The sequence below is a fragment of the Pelecanus crispus genome, chromosome W, assembly GCF_030463565.1.
Source record: "Pelecanus crispus isolate bPelCri1 chromosome W, bPelCri1.pri, whole genome shotgun sequence".
Classification (NCBI taxonomy): domain Eukaryota; kingdom Metazoa; phylum Chordata; class Aves; order Pelecaniformes; family Pelecanidae; genus Pelecanus; species Pelecanus crispus.
The window spans coordinates 21996791-22012804 of NC_134675.1; the positions used below are offsets into that span (position 1 = coordinate 21996791).

The 16014-nt window shown below is 41.5% G+C and overlaps 1 pseudogene; it reads left to right on the plus strand.

The window, feature by feature from the left end:
• The window catches only part of LOC142596480 (protein hinderin-like), a 175620-nt pseudogene that overhangs the window by 68658 nt on the left and 90948 nt on the right, over nucleotides 1-16014 (plus strand).

The following is a 16014-nucleotide window of genomic DNA, read 5'->3' on the forward strand; positions in this document are numbered from 1 at the left end:
GAAGGATTTGTTAAGATACGAAGCACTTTCTGTTGGTTTAAATGGTTATTTAATCTTGCTAAATTTTCTGTCGCTCTGTAGGTAAGACTTGTGCGCTCATATATATGTTCTCTTTAAATAGCTAGAAATACCTAAATTCCTTGGTATGTATTTGGACAAGCTTCTCTTTGTTCAGCAGTATTACCTGTGACTTTGAGGCATTTTTGTTAATTGATCTTGAAGCAGGCTCAGTGGCTTTAGTTTGAATTAATTTTAAAATTCCTCTTTATCTACTCTCTAAAAATCACATGCGCAGTATTTTGTTCTGTTGAATGTGGCTTGTTTGTGGTTTGGTTTTTTTGGTTTTCTTTTTTTTTCTTAGTAGAAACAGTTTATTTAAAATACTCTGATACATCTATTTGTAAGGAATATGGAAAGCCATAAATATAAATTGAAAAGGAACTGGAGAGGTTTTGTTTTTTTCAAATTGGTGATCCAGGAGATACTAGTTGTGGAAGAGAACAGTCTGGATAATACTCCTGAAAATTGATTTTTACAGCCAGAGCTGCATTGCCATTACATGTAGACAGCAGATGGAAGCATTAGACAACGTGTGCTTTGTCCAGGTAGCCAGAAATCAAATTATTGTTTTTTGGGTTTCTTTTGTTCTCCCCCTTCCCTTCTTTTCTTTTATTTCTTCGTTATACAAAGTAACTGGGAGCTCCAAAACTGAACAAACTACAGGTTTCATCCTTCTTTTACAAAATTAATTTGTGAAAGGATCTGTGTTTGTGCATGGTGCAATGTGCTAAGAAATCGTTCTCTGGAGTGAAAATGAAATTTCTTTGCAGGAGGGTGCAGAGTGAGGGGAGACAGTGCTTTTTCACTTGACTCAGGAGGTTCTGTCTTATCCCAAATCACATATATCTGTCCTTCCTCTACCTACTTACAGTAAAAAATGTCATATGTAAAAAAAAAAAAAAATTAGTCATAATGTAGTGGCAAAACTGTTGCCTGGAGAGTGTGCCTGCTGAGAGCCAGACACAATTTGGAAACAGTAATAAGTTTCCCTTGATATGATTATTTTCACTCTGCTCTAAGGCGGGGAGAGGATGGAGAAGTGTTTGTTCCTAATGGGAATGCTCTTGAAAGAACAAGTAGACGCAATCAAGGGAAAAATATACATATTGTACAGTTAAGATAGCAGTTCTCATACAGACCAAATGTATACTATCCTTAATGCAAATAATGCATTAAGCACCCTTTTTTTCAATACTGCTTCTTATGAGTAAGACTCCATCATTTTTTTGGGGAGCAAAATGGAAAATGCACCTATGTAGCATTACCTACACTGGATGTTGAAAGTCGTCTTTTGTTTTTGGTGGCTCCCCTGGCAGTATCCAATCCCTCCTGCCTTAAGGAAACTGAATAAAATACTATTGTCCATTTCTGGCAGTCTATAAATAAGGTTGCTGCAAAGTATGAGAAAATTCTTTTGATGTCCTAAATTGTGTAGTTATATTTTATCAGCATGTAAAGGGTAGTTGGGGTAGTTCCTTTTGTATTTTGGAAATATATCAGGACCAAAGTAGTAGGCTTTTAAAATGGTTTAGAAGCTGTGAAATGTCAACTTCTCCCTTCAAAGAAAATCCATGTAGATTTGAAGGGGGGGTAAAGCTCCAGGTGTGAATGATCCTTCCCTAAGCCAGTGAAAGAAAACAAAAAAGTGGAAATAAATGGAGTGATTTTTAAATGTTTATTACTTGTTCACAGTGTAAATTTCCAAAGCTGTAGCTATGATACTGTCAGTATTGTACTGGGCATGGTAGTAATGAATGTTGTAACATTTATCTTTGCTTTTTTGTCACTTATTTTTATACCTTTTTTACTTTAAATAATTCCTGATGAGAGAATCCTTGGTAAATTAGGGCTGTGTATTCCAAGTTGCCTATTACATTAGTGCGAGTCTGATGTATTGTTCAAGAAAATCAGTAATAAAAGATTTAAGCCTTTGTCGGTTAGCTGTCATGACTTCTAGCCAAATTTCTAACTGTAGTTCACCCAATGACGTGCTGATCTGTCTTGTCCCTTCCTCTAATATATGGAAGGGTTTTCCCATGAAAAAGAAAATAAGAGGAATATCTTACCCGAGCTTTTAGGAAGGTGGCAGCAGTACAAGTGGATTCTGAAGGGGTTTGTACTGGTTATTATAGTCCAAAAGAAAAGCAAGTTGTGGTTTTCAGACTACTTTGAATTTGTGGCATGGGGCACTAGGTGGCCATATACAATCCATTCCAGTCTTGATTAGCCTGATGTAAGTAAATCTTCTTCTGCTTTGGATAGGTGCTGCAGAAGTGCCAGCCTCCATACGTTTTCTCTGGCGTGGTATTGTGGAGTCCCCCATAACTTTCCTGCCAAATGCCAGATCAGGATGTGCTGTAAACAGCTGATTTGGATCACTCCCTGTTTGGGACCAAGGTTCAGAAGTCTGCCCTGAAAAGCATTATTCTGTCTGCAATGCATTTTCTTTTAATTGTAATTTGCCCAACTCTTACTTGTTAGTTGTGACTATTTTTAGAGTTCTGTCATTGCCTGTATATGTTTCTGCAGGATTTTTAGCATTTGTATATTAAAAAACAGTGAGAGAGCAAATTATCCAATATCAGTGTAAGGTTGACCAAATCAGCACAGTTTAAATTGTATATTGCCTGTATATACTGGACTTTAAGAATATGATTTTTTTGTGACATTTTATTTCAATTTCAATACAGGCTACAAGAAACAAAGAATAATTTTTAAAAACTTCAACTAAGGTCAATCTTTGGTCAGTCAAGATGTTCTTTTACAGGTTTTGTTCTGCGTTTATAGCTTTATTGTTTGTGAATCTGTTATCTTGACTCTTGCTAGGAAAGAAAAGATTCTAGTTCTGTGTTTGGGCTCAGACTCTTCCAAAAATGTGATCATCTTTTTGCAAGGGTGGGGGATTTATGAAGAACTGTGAGGAGAATGTCATACTTCAGATAGCCAAAAAAATATTTGTCATTTAAATGAGAACATATAAATCTGTTGGATTTGAGCATGATTTTAATTTGGCTTCTTGATTGCATGTTACATGAGAAAAGCTGCAAGGACTGACATACCATTGACATCAGAAAAGCTGGGCAAACATATTAAAAAAAGCCTACAACCCCAAATACTAATACTTTCCCAGTGCAGCAGTATACAGACTTACCAGTGTCAATGAATAATGTTCTGCTAGTATATTTCTTATTTCATGCTTCATTTTGTCTTCTCCCAGAGCTAGAAGTGTCATAAAGTGTTTTGCATTATAAGTACTAGGGATATTGTGTAGAGACAGTATTTGCCATGTTCTAAGAAATAGAAGGTGCACAGTGAAATCTAAGAAATTTAATAGACAGTTCCACATCTACCATTTTCCAAAAGAAATCGGCAAGAAGTAAACATGTGGGCATCGGGAAGAAACTGTGTCTGTATGTTGATGCCTTTTTTTTTCTTTTTTTTTCCATTTTTCCCCATGCAACAAAACTGATAGATGCACTTGCTATAGATAGGTCTGTACATAAGCTTTGCATATTAGTGTTCACAGCAGTTAATGATATTTAGGTTCAGCCTAGCTATAAAGAGGCAGGGAAAGGAAAAATACAGTAAAGTAGTGGCTCAGCTTCTCTCAAATGGGTTCTAATTGAGCTTTTTGGGATGAAAAGCTAATGCTATCTGTTTCCTAAAGATGACTAATTCTGTGTTCCAGTTGTAAACTGAGGAGATAGGACTGTAGTCAGAGAAGGCTTGTAACAAAATACGGGAGCAGGCATTTGGTTGTTGACCAAATATTATAAATACGTTAAGTTATGCTGGGGGGAGAAAAAAAGCTACCTATTTCTGTTACAGGTTGTACACTTAAGGGTAACAAATAGGAACACTATGGCTGGTGCTAGACAAATTAACAGGGCTGTTTCCTGCTGTAGTTCTTGGAACAGGAAGTAAACATCTCTATCAGAGGATTTGCTATTACCACTGATAATTGCAGTGATTCTCTTCTATAAAAGCTACTTAACTCCAACAACATTTAACTACATATTTTAAAATATTTGTATGGCATGCATACAAATAAGGTCTATTTTTAGTAGTATTCTATACCTCTTTTCTGCATTGATCAGCTGTAATACATTGAGTACTTCTGTATATTACTCAAAGATTTTACTGCATCTTAAGAATGAATGTTTACGCTTCCAGTTTCTTACATTTTTTTTCCAAGGTTTCTTTGATCTGCATATGTTAAGGTGGAGAAAAAGGATAGTCCCAGAGATCAATGGTATTCAAAAGATCAGTGTCTGAAAATGTTGCCTCAGATTGGTAAAGTTATTCAAGCAGAACAAATGAGAACCAAAAATGCAGATTCCATCAATAAGTCTACACTTCATGTCTTGCTGAAGCAGGGAACATTAATAGATCTCCTCATGTTACTCTCTCTGATTAGCTATATCTGGAAAAAATGAGCCTTTCCTGCTGGGAAGTTAGAGGTATGTGCTTTAATAGTCACAAAGGAAATTTAAAGATGTTGGACAGTGTTTTCTAACCATTCCTATTGTTTATATTCTTATTTGAGTACTGTGGTGGGTTGACCTTGGCTGGACACCAGGTGCCACCAAGCTGCTCTATCACTCCCCTGCTCAGCAGGACAGGTGGAGAGAAAATGAGATGGAAAAAAACCCTTGTGGGTCAAGATAAAGGCAGTTTAATAAAAAGCAAAAGCAAAGGCCACGCGCAAGAGCAAAAGGAAAACAAAGATTTTATTCTCTACTTCCCATCAGCAGGCGATGTCCAGCTACTTCCCGGGAAGCAGGGCTTTGGTACGTGTAGCGGTTGCTCCGGAAGACAAACGTAAATAACGAATGCCCCCCCTTCCTCCTCCTTTCTCTTAGCTTTTATTGCTAGGCCGACGTCATATGGTATGGAATATCCCTTTGGTCAGTTTGGGTCAGCTGTCCTGGCTATGTCCCCTCCCAAGATCTTGCCCACCCCCAGCCTACTGGTGGTGGTGGGGGAAATGTTGGAGAGACAGCCTTGATGCTGTGGGAGCACTGCTCAGCAGTAGCCAAAACACTGGTGTGTTATCAACACCTTTCTAGCTACCAATACAAAGCACAGCACTATGAGGGTTGCTATGGGGAAGATTAACTCCATCCTAGCCAGACCCAATACAATCTCCACCCCTTATTCCATACCATTTGTGTCATGCTCAGGTCCCACATAATTTAATATATATCTTCTAACCATTCCATTGTACTTAATTCTCATTACTGAAATCCCTTCTTACCAATACTTACAACTTGAACTATATACTTAAACCATCTTTATACCCAACATACAGATTTATATATTCTCATTAACTACTGTCCCCCGGGCTTCCTCCACTCCTCCAGATTTTCACAAACAGGCTATGACTTGGGCCGCATCTGTCAAGATAGATGTTCAGGACAGGAGAAGCAGTATGTTCAATTGTTGGGCACCAACACCAGCTTGTTCTGAGTCATCGTTGTACTTGTCTGGTTCCTTGCGAAACTCGCTCTTCGTTGTTTCAGGTCATTCCTGCTACGTTACTTCCTACAACATACAACTCATATCACAGATTAGTTTTCCCCCAAGGTTAGATCTCCTTGAGGCACACACCGGGTCTCCCCATCCTTCCTCATTACCCACCAAGTACACCCAGGTCCCTGAGCGAAGACAATCCCATGAATGGGTTTGCCTTTTCCCATGGGAGGAGCAATTCATACCGCCTTCCCCAGCCACTTCCCCATGTGCACTACGGGGACCTTATCTCCTCCCACAGTATGTAGGGGTTTTGTTTGGGCAGGACCAGGATGGTTAGCAGATCCTCTGGTGTTAACCAGCCAAGTGGCTTCTGCCAAATTTGTATCCCAGTGTTTCCATGCCCCATTGCCCAATGCTCTCAACATAGTCTTTAACAGTTCATTATACCCCTCAATCTTTCCAGAGGCTTGTGGGTGATAGGGGATGTGATACACCCACTCAATGCCATATTTCTTTGCCCAGGAGTTTATGAGGTTATTTCGGAAATGAGGCCCATTGTCTGATTCAATTCTTTCTGGGGTACCATGTCACCACAGACTGCCTTTCAAGGCCTAAGATGGTGTTTCGGGCAGTGGCATGGTTTACAGGGTATGTTTCTAGCCAACCAGTAGTTGCTTCCACCATGGTGAGTATGTAGCGCTTACCTTGGCATGTCAGTGTTAGCGGTCCAATATAGTCAATTTTCCAGGCCTCGCCATATTGAAAACCCAGCCACCACCCCTCTGTTCCAGGGAGATTTTACTTGTGTGGCTCACTTGATTGCAGCACATGTTTCACATTCATGAGTGATCTGTGTGATGGCCTCCATGGTCAGGTCCACCCCTCCATCACAAGCCCATCTGTATGTTGCATCTCTCCCTAGATGTCCCCATGTTTTGTGGGCCCATCGAGCTACAAATAGCTCACCCTTATGCTCCCAGTCCAGGTCCACCTGAGCTATTTCAATTTTGGCAGCCTTGTCCACCTGTTCATTGTTTTGATGTTCTTCAGTGGCATGGCTTTTGGGCATGTGAGCATCTACATGACATACCTTTAGAGCCATGTTTTCTACCCGTGCAGTGATGTCCTGCCACAATGCAGCAGCCCAGATGGGTTTACCCCTGTGCTGCCAATTGGTCTTCTTCCACTGCTGTAGCCAAACCCATAGGGCATTAGCCAGCATCCAAGAGTGAGTATAGAGATAGAGTACTGGCCACTTTTCTTGTTCAGCAATCTTTAGGGCTAGTTGGATGGCTTTCACTTCTGCACACTGACTTGACTCACCTTCTCCTTCAGTGGCCTCAACGACTTGTCATGTGGGACTCCACACAGCAGCTTTCCACTTCCAACAGTTTCCTGCCACATGACAGGATCCATCAGTAAACAAAACATAACACCTTTCATCTTCTGATAACTCATTATATGGTGGTGCCTCTTGGGCATGAGCCACCTCCTCAGGCAATGCTCCAAAATCTCTGTCTTCTGGCCAGTCCATGATCTCTTCCAGGATTCCTGGGCAGTTGGGTTTAGCCAGTCGAGCTCGTTGCGTGATCAGCGCTACCCACTTACTCCATGTAGCGTTGGTTGCGTGATGTGTAGAGGGAATGTTTCCTTTGAATATCCAGTGTAGCACAGGCAATCGCAGTGCCAAGAGGAGACATGATTCTGTACCAACAACTTCTGAAGTGGCTCGAACCCCCTCATATGCTGCTAGTATCTCTTTTTCCGTCAGGGTGTAGTGGGCTTCTGATCCTCGATACCCCCAGCTCCAAAACCCTAATGGTCGACCTCAGGTTTCTTGTGATGTTTTCTGGCAGAGGCTCCAGGTGAGACCATGCTCCCCAGCTGCAGTGTAGAGTACATTTTGCACAGCTGGTCCTGTCCGGAGAGGCCCAAGAGCTACTGCACGAGCTATTTCCTGTTTGATATGCTCAGAGGCTTGTTGTTGCTCAAGGCCCCACTCAAAATGGTTCTTCTTTTGGGTTACTTGATAGAGAGGGCTCACAAGCTGACTATAACCTGGAATATGCATTCTCCAGAACCCCACAAGGCCTAGGAAAGCTTGTGTTTCCTTTTTGCTAGTTGGTGGGGACATAGTTGCTATCTTCTTGACCACATCCATAGGCACATGATGGAGTCCATCCTGCCATTTTATTCCTAAGAACTGAATCTCCTGTGCAGGTCCCTTGACTTTGCTTTTCTTTATGGCGAACCCAGCTTTCAGAAGAATCTGAATTACTCTTTTTCTATTCTCAAAAACTTCTTCTGTTGTGTTGCCCCACACGATGATGTCATCGATGTACTGTAGATGTTCAGGGGCATCACCCTTTTCCAGTGCAGTTTGGATCAGTCCATGGCAAATGGTGGGGCTGTGCTTCCACCCCTGGGGCAGTCGGTTCCAGGTGTATTGGACACCCCTCCACGTGAAAGCAAACTGTGGCCTGCACTCTGCTGCCAAAGGAATTGAGAAAAACACATTGGCAATGTCAGTTGTAGCATACCACTTGGCTGCCTTCGACTCCAGTTCATATCAGAGCTCTAACATGTCCGGTACAGCAGCACTCAGTGGTGGCATCACTTCGTTCAGACCATGATAGTCTACTGTCAACCTCCACCCTCCATCAGACTTTTGCACTGGCCATATGGGACGGTTAAAGGGTGAGTGAGCCTTGCTGATGACTCCTTGGCTCTCCAGTTGATGAATCATCTCACGGACGGGAGCCAAGGAGTCTTGGTTTGTGCGATATTGCTGCTGGTGCACCGTCCTGGTAGCAATTGTCACCTGCTGTTCTTCAACTCACATCAGTTCTACAACAAAGGGATCTTCCGAGAGGCTAGGCAGGGTAGATAACTGTTTGATCTTCTCTGTGTTCACAGTGGCTACTCCAAAAGCCTATCAGTATGCCTTTGGGTCTTTGAAGTACCCTCTCCTGAGGCAGACTATGCCAAGGATACAAGGAGCCTCTTGGCCGGTCACAATGGAGTGCTTTTCCCACTTGTCCACTGTCAAGCTCACCTCAGCCTCTAATACAGACAATTCTTGTCATCCCCCTGTCACTCCAGAGATCCAGATGGGTTCTGTGCCCCTATACCCTGATGGCACCAGTGTACTCTGTGCACCAGTGTCTACCAAAGCCTTATACTTCTGTGGGTCTGATGTGCTAGGCCATTGAATCCACACAGTCCAGTATACCCAGTCATCCCTTTCCTCCACCTGGCTGAAGGCAGGGACCCTCTATTCCTGTTGCTGGTCAGAGTATTCACTGTCTGACCCTTGCAGTGCCAGACCAGAAGTCCCCTCACCAGGATCAAGGGAGGTGATCTCAGTCCTTCTTCTATGTCTGGGAGATCGCTGATTGCCTTCTTAGTGTCTCTACAGAAACTAAGCTGACAGCCTTCTTGGGTGGCCCCTTCTTAACAGCTGTCTTCCCTCTCAGTTCGTGTACACAGGCTTCCAGCTTAAAGGTCGGTTCACCATCCCACTTCCTCATGTCCTCCCCCTGGACAAGCAGGAAGAACCAGAGTGTGCCACACGGCATGTGCCTGGGGCTCCCTTTCCCTCTGACCGGGGCAGGAGGGGACTGATTTCTCGGGGTGCCCCTGACAGTCAAGGCGCTGGCCCGTAGAGATGAGGAGGGACAGAGATTTTCTTCAAAGTTTTGGAGCCAAGAAGACACTGTCTCCACAGTTGGTGTATCCATATCCAGGCAATACATCACTGCCAAGCTGTTAGAATATGATGCTGGGGCACTTTGAATCACCTTCCTCCACATGGCCCGTGTGCACAGGACATCCTCTGGATCTTTGGAGACCTCATCATTGTCTAGCTCACTGTAGGTGACTTCCAGCACTGCTAATTCTCTCAGGTACTGGATGCCTTCATCTGCGGTAGTCCGCTTTCCTTGGTAGTTCACAAGATCTTCACTGAATGGATATCTTGCCCTCACACTGTTGTGGTTTAGCCCCAGCCAGCAACTAAGCACCACGCAGCCGCTCGCTCACTCCCCCTGCCCCAATGGGATGGGGGAGAGAATCGGAGGAGCAAGAGTGAGAAAAACTCCTGGGTTGAGATAAGAACAGTTTGATAATTGAAATAAAGTAAAATAGTAATGATAATAATAACAATATAATAATGATAATAATATCCAAAGCAAGTGATGCACAATGCAATTGCTCACCACCCGCCGACCGATACCCAGACAGTTCCCGAGCAGCGATCGCTGCCCCCCGGCCAACCCCCCCCCAGTTTATATACTGAGCATGACATCATATGGTATGGAATAGCCCTTTGGTCAGTTTGGATCAACTATTCTGGCTGTGCCCCCTCCCAGTTTCTTGTGCGCCTGGCAGAGCATGGGAAGCTGACAAGTCCTTGACTAGCATAAGCAGTACTCAGCAACAACTAAAACATCAGTGTGTTATCAACATTCTTCTCATCCTAAATCCAAAACACAGCACTATGCCAGCTACTAGGAAGAAAATTAACTCTATCCCAGCCAAAACCAGGACAGTGTGCTTGTATGGAGTTTGATTTGACCTCAGCTGCCTTTTAGGAAAAGGAGCATTGCATTTCTCTCATCAACAGCATGCAAACAGATTGTGTTCTAACAAGGTTAGAAAGACTGTCAAAATAGCAATAGTTTTAAAAGAAAAAATTATCTATAATGATCTGCCATTTTCACATTCTGTGCTGTTCTAGCTATAACACTGAAGGCAATTCCATAAGAAGGGCAAGATTTCTTGGCTCACTGGAATATTTTTTTTTTCTGTTTCAGTCCCGTAAGATTTACAGATTTTTCATCTTGCCACTTGCACCAGTTGCAGATAGTCAGATTAAAATCTATGTGCTCCTGTCTGAGTATGTTCTAGTTTAAAAGGGTGAAAAAAGCAAGTTGAAATACCCAAGTCTGATGCAGACTGTGAAAGATACAGAGAGGCAACCACGTGAGGAAGCAGCAAACAAAAGAATTCCCCATAGCAGCCAGGTTTCCTTTCCTGTGTGGACCCAAATGAGGAATCTCTTGTTCTGAGAGTGGTGGGAGCTTGGCTGAAGCAGAATCTGCTTTTCTCCATCTGCATTATTCCCATTTGAGCACTGTAAGGAAAAGGTTCAGTGAGAGACATAAAATATATAAAATTAAGAGTGATGATTGATTGTTTCCTGCAAGGAAGCAACAAGACAGATACCACCGTGTATTCTCAGGTGATCTCCATTCTGATAGTAACCGAGACCAAACCTGATTAGCTTCATTATAAAATGAGTTGGTGTTTTGTGATCTTACATTCTCATTCCCTGCAAAGCAGACACCTTTCTGATTTACTATGCACATTCTTTAATTGAGATGGAGGTGCTGTAGCTCTGCTCTCAGTAAGTTCAGATTTACATTCCATTTCTCTTTTGTCTCTTTATCCCCTTTCCTCCATGCATCTGACTTGGAGCTCACATTTATCCTGTTAAATAACTCCTCTTACTGTGTCTAAAAATAACAAGCTGATAATCCTTTCTCAGATACCTCAATTCCCATATAGGCTGAAAGCACCTTATCTCTCCTCGGGCTTCTGCCAGGAGCTCCGTTGTCAAATTAGAGTAAAGAACATGGCTGTTTTAATATCGAGTAGTACTGATATGAGAAATGGCTTTGTGTAAACAGTAATGGTGGCTACTGTGAAAGATTTTTTAATTCTCACAGTAATGGTGGCTACTGTGAAAGATTTTTTAATTCTCACAAAGGCCTGCAACTAAGCCAGCAAGTATTTCCAGTGATGGGTATTTTCTGTAAAGCTGTGACTGCCTGTGTTGGGTGGAGGGGAGTGTAATTTGAGGAAGAACGGTAGCAGGAGAATTGCACGGCGGATTTTCATGTTTCAAAGTGATGTGTTAGATCCCTCTCTGTAACAAAATTAGCCTCAAAATTTGACAAGCGCTCTGTGCAAATTCAGTCAGGAGAGCGGTAATATCCAGCAAGGTCACTAGGTGGAGCGACAGGTCCATTTTTCTAGCCGCAGGGGCTGACCAGTGCTTTTGTTGGTTTCACAGATGCACATATGGTAGAATATTATCATTTTATGGTTACAATTAGGAGCAATTTGATAGAAAATGAAAGCTAAATTATGCAGTGTTCCTTTTATTTGTTTAATTTTGCACTCTAAATATGTAAAAGGAAAAATAACACTCTCTTTGTGTGGATGGTGATAGGTGCAATACCTTCTTTTGGCTTCATATTCTCACACAGCACGGGTTGAGATTATTTTCTGTCGTACATGATGAAATACGTGGTGGTGTTCTCAGATGCTGGGACTGTTTGCACAGAAATTGTATATGGCTGAATCTCCAAGCTCCTTTTTTTCCATAAAAAAGGATCATACATTTACCAGCTGATAGACAAATACATAAGTAACAAGTTCCTTAACAGATTCCAGTGGAAGAGGCTGGGTAGCTGTGCTGTCTAAGCAAATGCCAAAGGAAATCTTTAAATCCTGAAAGTTGCTATAGACATTGGCAGAGCTCCCCTGAAAGGAGCGGGTATGTTCTGAACAAACTCTTTCTTGCCAGTGAGGAAAATCTCCTGCCGTTGCAGTTCTTAAGCCAAAAGTAAAAAAATTTATGGCCCATGCCAGGACCAGTAGCTTGTTATGATGATCTGTTGGGTCTGTATTTTGTATATTCAGGTTCTTAGTTTTTCTGTCATGAGATTCTTTGTGTTCATTCTTATGAAAACGCATGTTTTCACTAGTGTGCGTAGTGGCATAACTTGCCTTCTGTGTGTTGCATTCTTCCCTCCTTTTCACTAGAAGAAAGTTGTTAGCACAGCCAGGCTGTAGAATAAACCTTTCTTTTCTTTTCTTTTCCTTTTTTTTTTTTTTTTTTGCTTGTAGGCATCCTTTCGTTTGTATTAATGAAGATAAGGCTGGAGATGTGTTTTCTACTTGGAATGGAAAGTGCAAGCTCTGAGATGGTATTTGCATTTATTGATCCAGGCAAATCTGCTGGCATATGATGGCATGTGATATTTTTGTCCTTACCCACTTTTGAACCAGAGAACATGGCAGATAAGCTGTCCAGTTTGATTGGCATATCCTGTGGAAAGGATTTTTCAATACGTAGGATCAAATCTGGTATCCTAAACTGCGTTTGCATTTTGAAAGTATGATACAGACTTCTCTGAGTTCATGTGCTATGTTGGGAATTAGTTTTAGGTTTAAATGCTTTCCTTGCTCTCTTTAAATCATACTGGCTATCTTTTTGTTTGGCCAATTTTAGATGCACTATATTTATATAGTGCATTTCAATATTTTTCAGTATCTTTAAAGTAAACTTGGGGGATTTCATCATCTGGGTGGAACAGAGCATCTTGGTAGATGATATAAAACTCAGGCTGTCTATAAAAGAAATTTAAAAAAATTACAAGTACTAGGAAAAAATCATACTGTCGGATTTAACCAAAGTAGGAAATCTTGTATCTTTTAAGACTAGATTTGAATTTGATGTTTTACATATGCTTCCTGAAAGCTCCAAAGGACTGCCCTGGCTTTGTCCCTAACTTTGTTCTTAACTCTGTAGCTTTTCTTTAGGTAGGTAACCATAACTTAACTAATTTGTATGCACCATATGCAGTCTTGACTCACTTCAAAGTGTAATCAAGTCACGAACTAATTACAATACCATATTTCCAAAGAATGTAAATTTAATTTCCCTTCAAACAGAATGGGAATGTATTAAGCAATTTCTTTGTATGAGAGCTGTGGTATTCAACAACATAATGCTGATGCTTCAAACACAAGTGAAGTTCTTAACTTTTGTGGACCTTGTGACCTTTTTCCCTATGCATCTTCCCTTTTTATTCTTGCATCTTGAGTTAATTTACTGACTGGACAACAACATTAAAATATTCAAGTGTAAATTAAAATGTAACTGTTGGGCTTTAGGTTGGAGATCACTCTATCTTATTGTATGTGACTTGCTGCTTTATAGTGTTTTCAGAAATGTGCTTCCTGAGGATTTTTGATCAGAAAGAGATCATGTTTTGAATTGAAGGCTCATAAGGTTCAGACCCGCACCAGACGATTTCTTTAATACATTGAAAAGTGGATGTGCAGAAAGTTCCCTACAGGTTCTTAGCATCACCGTGCCAAGGAGTCCACATAAACTCAGTTATATAAGAACAAGTGAAGTGAAGTTGTTCATAAAACATTTTATTACCTTCAGTCTTTGCAGCATCTTCAGAGTTTAGATAATAAACCTTCATAGAAGTTACTAGTCTTTACCCTTTCACAGAACAATGATTCACATAGGTTCAAGCCACTTCATTTATCTTAATTTTAAAGGCAGAAGAAACGTGTTAGGGTTGACTTTGATCTGTGCCTGGATAGTTTGATTTCTGAAATGCAGTCCTGTTGTTGCTCTTCTGAGATGAGATTGTCAAAGCGCAGGACTGTATATGTATTAAACACAAGTCGTATTTTAAAATTAAATGTGTGCCAGCTTCCAATGAAGTATGTAATTGTTTAATGCTAAAGGAAAGAGCTTAGAATATCTTAGTTTATATTTTAAAGTGTTCCTTCTAGATGTTAATTCATGAATACCAGCAGTTTATTTTTATTCGTATGACACTTTCATCTGTAAGTAGTTGAAGCTGCATTATTTTAATCCTTTCTTTGGTTAAGAAGAAGAGGGCCTGCAGGTGGAAATCAGAATGACATACATATTGCTTCTTTTCCAAAAGGCATGGTATCTTTTTCCTATTGATATGCAAAATATTAAGGTAGAAAATAAAGCTCATTGCCTTGTGTCAAAATACTGAAAAATATATGCTTGGGTGATGCATGGAAAAATGCGGGCCCACTTCAAACTGAGCACACTTGTAGTGGAGTTTGTCACGAAGCTGTTGTGGGCCTTTGAGGCTCTGCAGACTCTGCAAATTCTGTTCCCTTGTATTATGAGCGTTTAAATGTAGCTTGAGCCTTAGTTGTAGATACAGGGATAGTATTATTTGGACACCCAGCTATGTTGGGTCTTAGCCTTTGCTTGAGTTTGGTGAAATGCTTTCTTACTCTTGCAGCAGCATTTTAAGGCATTTTTGGGCTACTGAGTAACAGTGCAGTGGGATGCCATAGTAGTACAAGGTGCCAAAGTTATAGATGCAGAGGTGTGTCTATTAAACAGATGTGAGCTTGCTTTGACATTGTTCAAGTTGCCAGACACAGTCCAGCTGCATTCTGGAAATGCTGTAGTGTTGGTGTTGCAGCCAATCTAAAAAAAAAAAAAAAACCCAAACCCCCACAAAAACATCAAAGCAAGGTACATTAGATCAGGCATGAAGTGCTCGATGCTGTGCTACTGTGGCTGTGCATGGCTCCTTGAATAGGTCTGGCTTATACACACCTAGTTGGAGGGCAGGCAGACAAGCTCAGGTTTGCCTGCAACTTATCTGAATAGATTTTTCTTTGGAGACCTAAGAACTCTCTTTCAGTGCTCAGCCTAGCTTCAGCAACCTAGTGTCAGCGGTACTTCCTCAGCATCTCCTTCTTAGTCTAGTTTTTTCACAGCCTTTGTCTTGAAGGGACTACCTGAGGCAGTGAAGAGAGTTCGGTCTTTGCTGAAACTGCCAATATGATGATAACTAGTCAGCTTTCCAGATGCATGTCCTTAAGCAGGGATTAAAAATACAGTGTTTTGTGGCTACTGGATCATGACTGCAGATGTCAAAAAGCTTTCTTTATCATGTGCTGAAATCATATCCCTGAAGGTTTCTTGTATCTCTACCACAAAGTGCAAGTTATTGCTATCTTATTTAAATTCAAATCTAACTTGTGCCTGTTTGACTTTTTCCTTCCTTTGCTTGGCTTTATTCATCTTTGCATACCTCTGTAATAGCTCTGAGTCTCTAGAGAATCTTCCATTGGATATAGGGGCTGATGGGACTGGAGCATCTTGTTGCTGAAGACGGAGATTTAGCTATTGTGTTCTCTTCTGGACATGGATCAGAGTATGCAGCCTTGAATGAAAGGATGGTCCAAGTCGGAGCTACAGTCAGGGACTATAGGAATCGGTCATCCCTGGGCATCTTGTTTGATGCTTGGGAAGTCTCTTGGGGCTTGTCTGCATGGGTGAATGCAGGCAAACTTGCACTCTAAGCTAATCAGGTGCAAGATGAATCTGGTCTCTTAGTGCTGTGCCTGAGCTGTGCTAACTTACCCTGCAGCTTGTGTCCTGGAGCTGGCTTGTGGAGTGTGGGACTGCTGGGCTGCACCTGTGTGCACAGACATGCCCAAAGACTCCCTGTGCCACAGTTTTTCCATGTGTAAAAAGGGAACACTAGAGCTTATGCCTGTCCCAAAAATGCTTGTGACATGCCATTGAGGAAGGAGTCACTAGGTGAGGAGTTCTCACAAACACTCTGAAAATACAACAGGGCCTTTGTTATTAGTTTGATTGCCAAA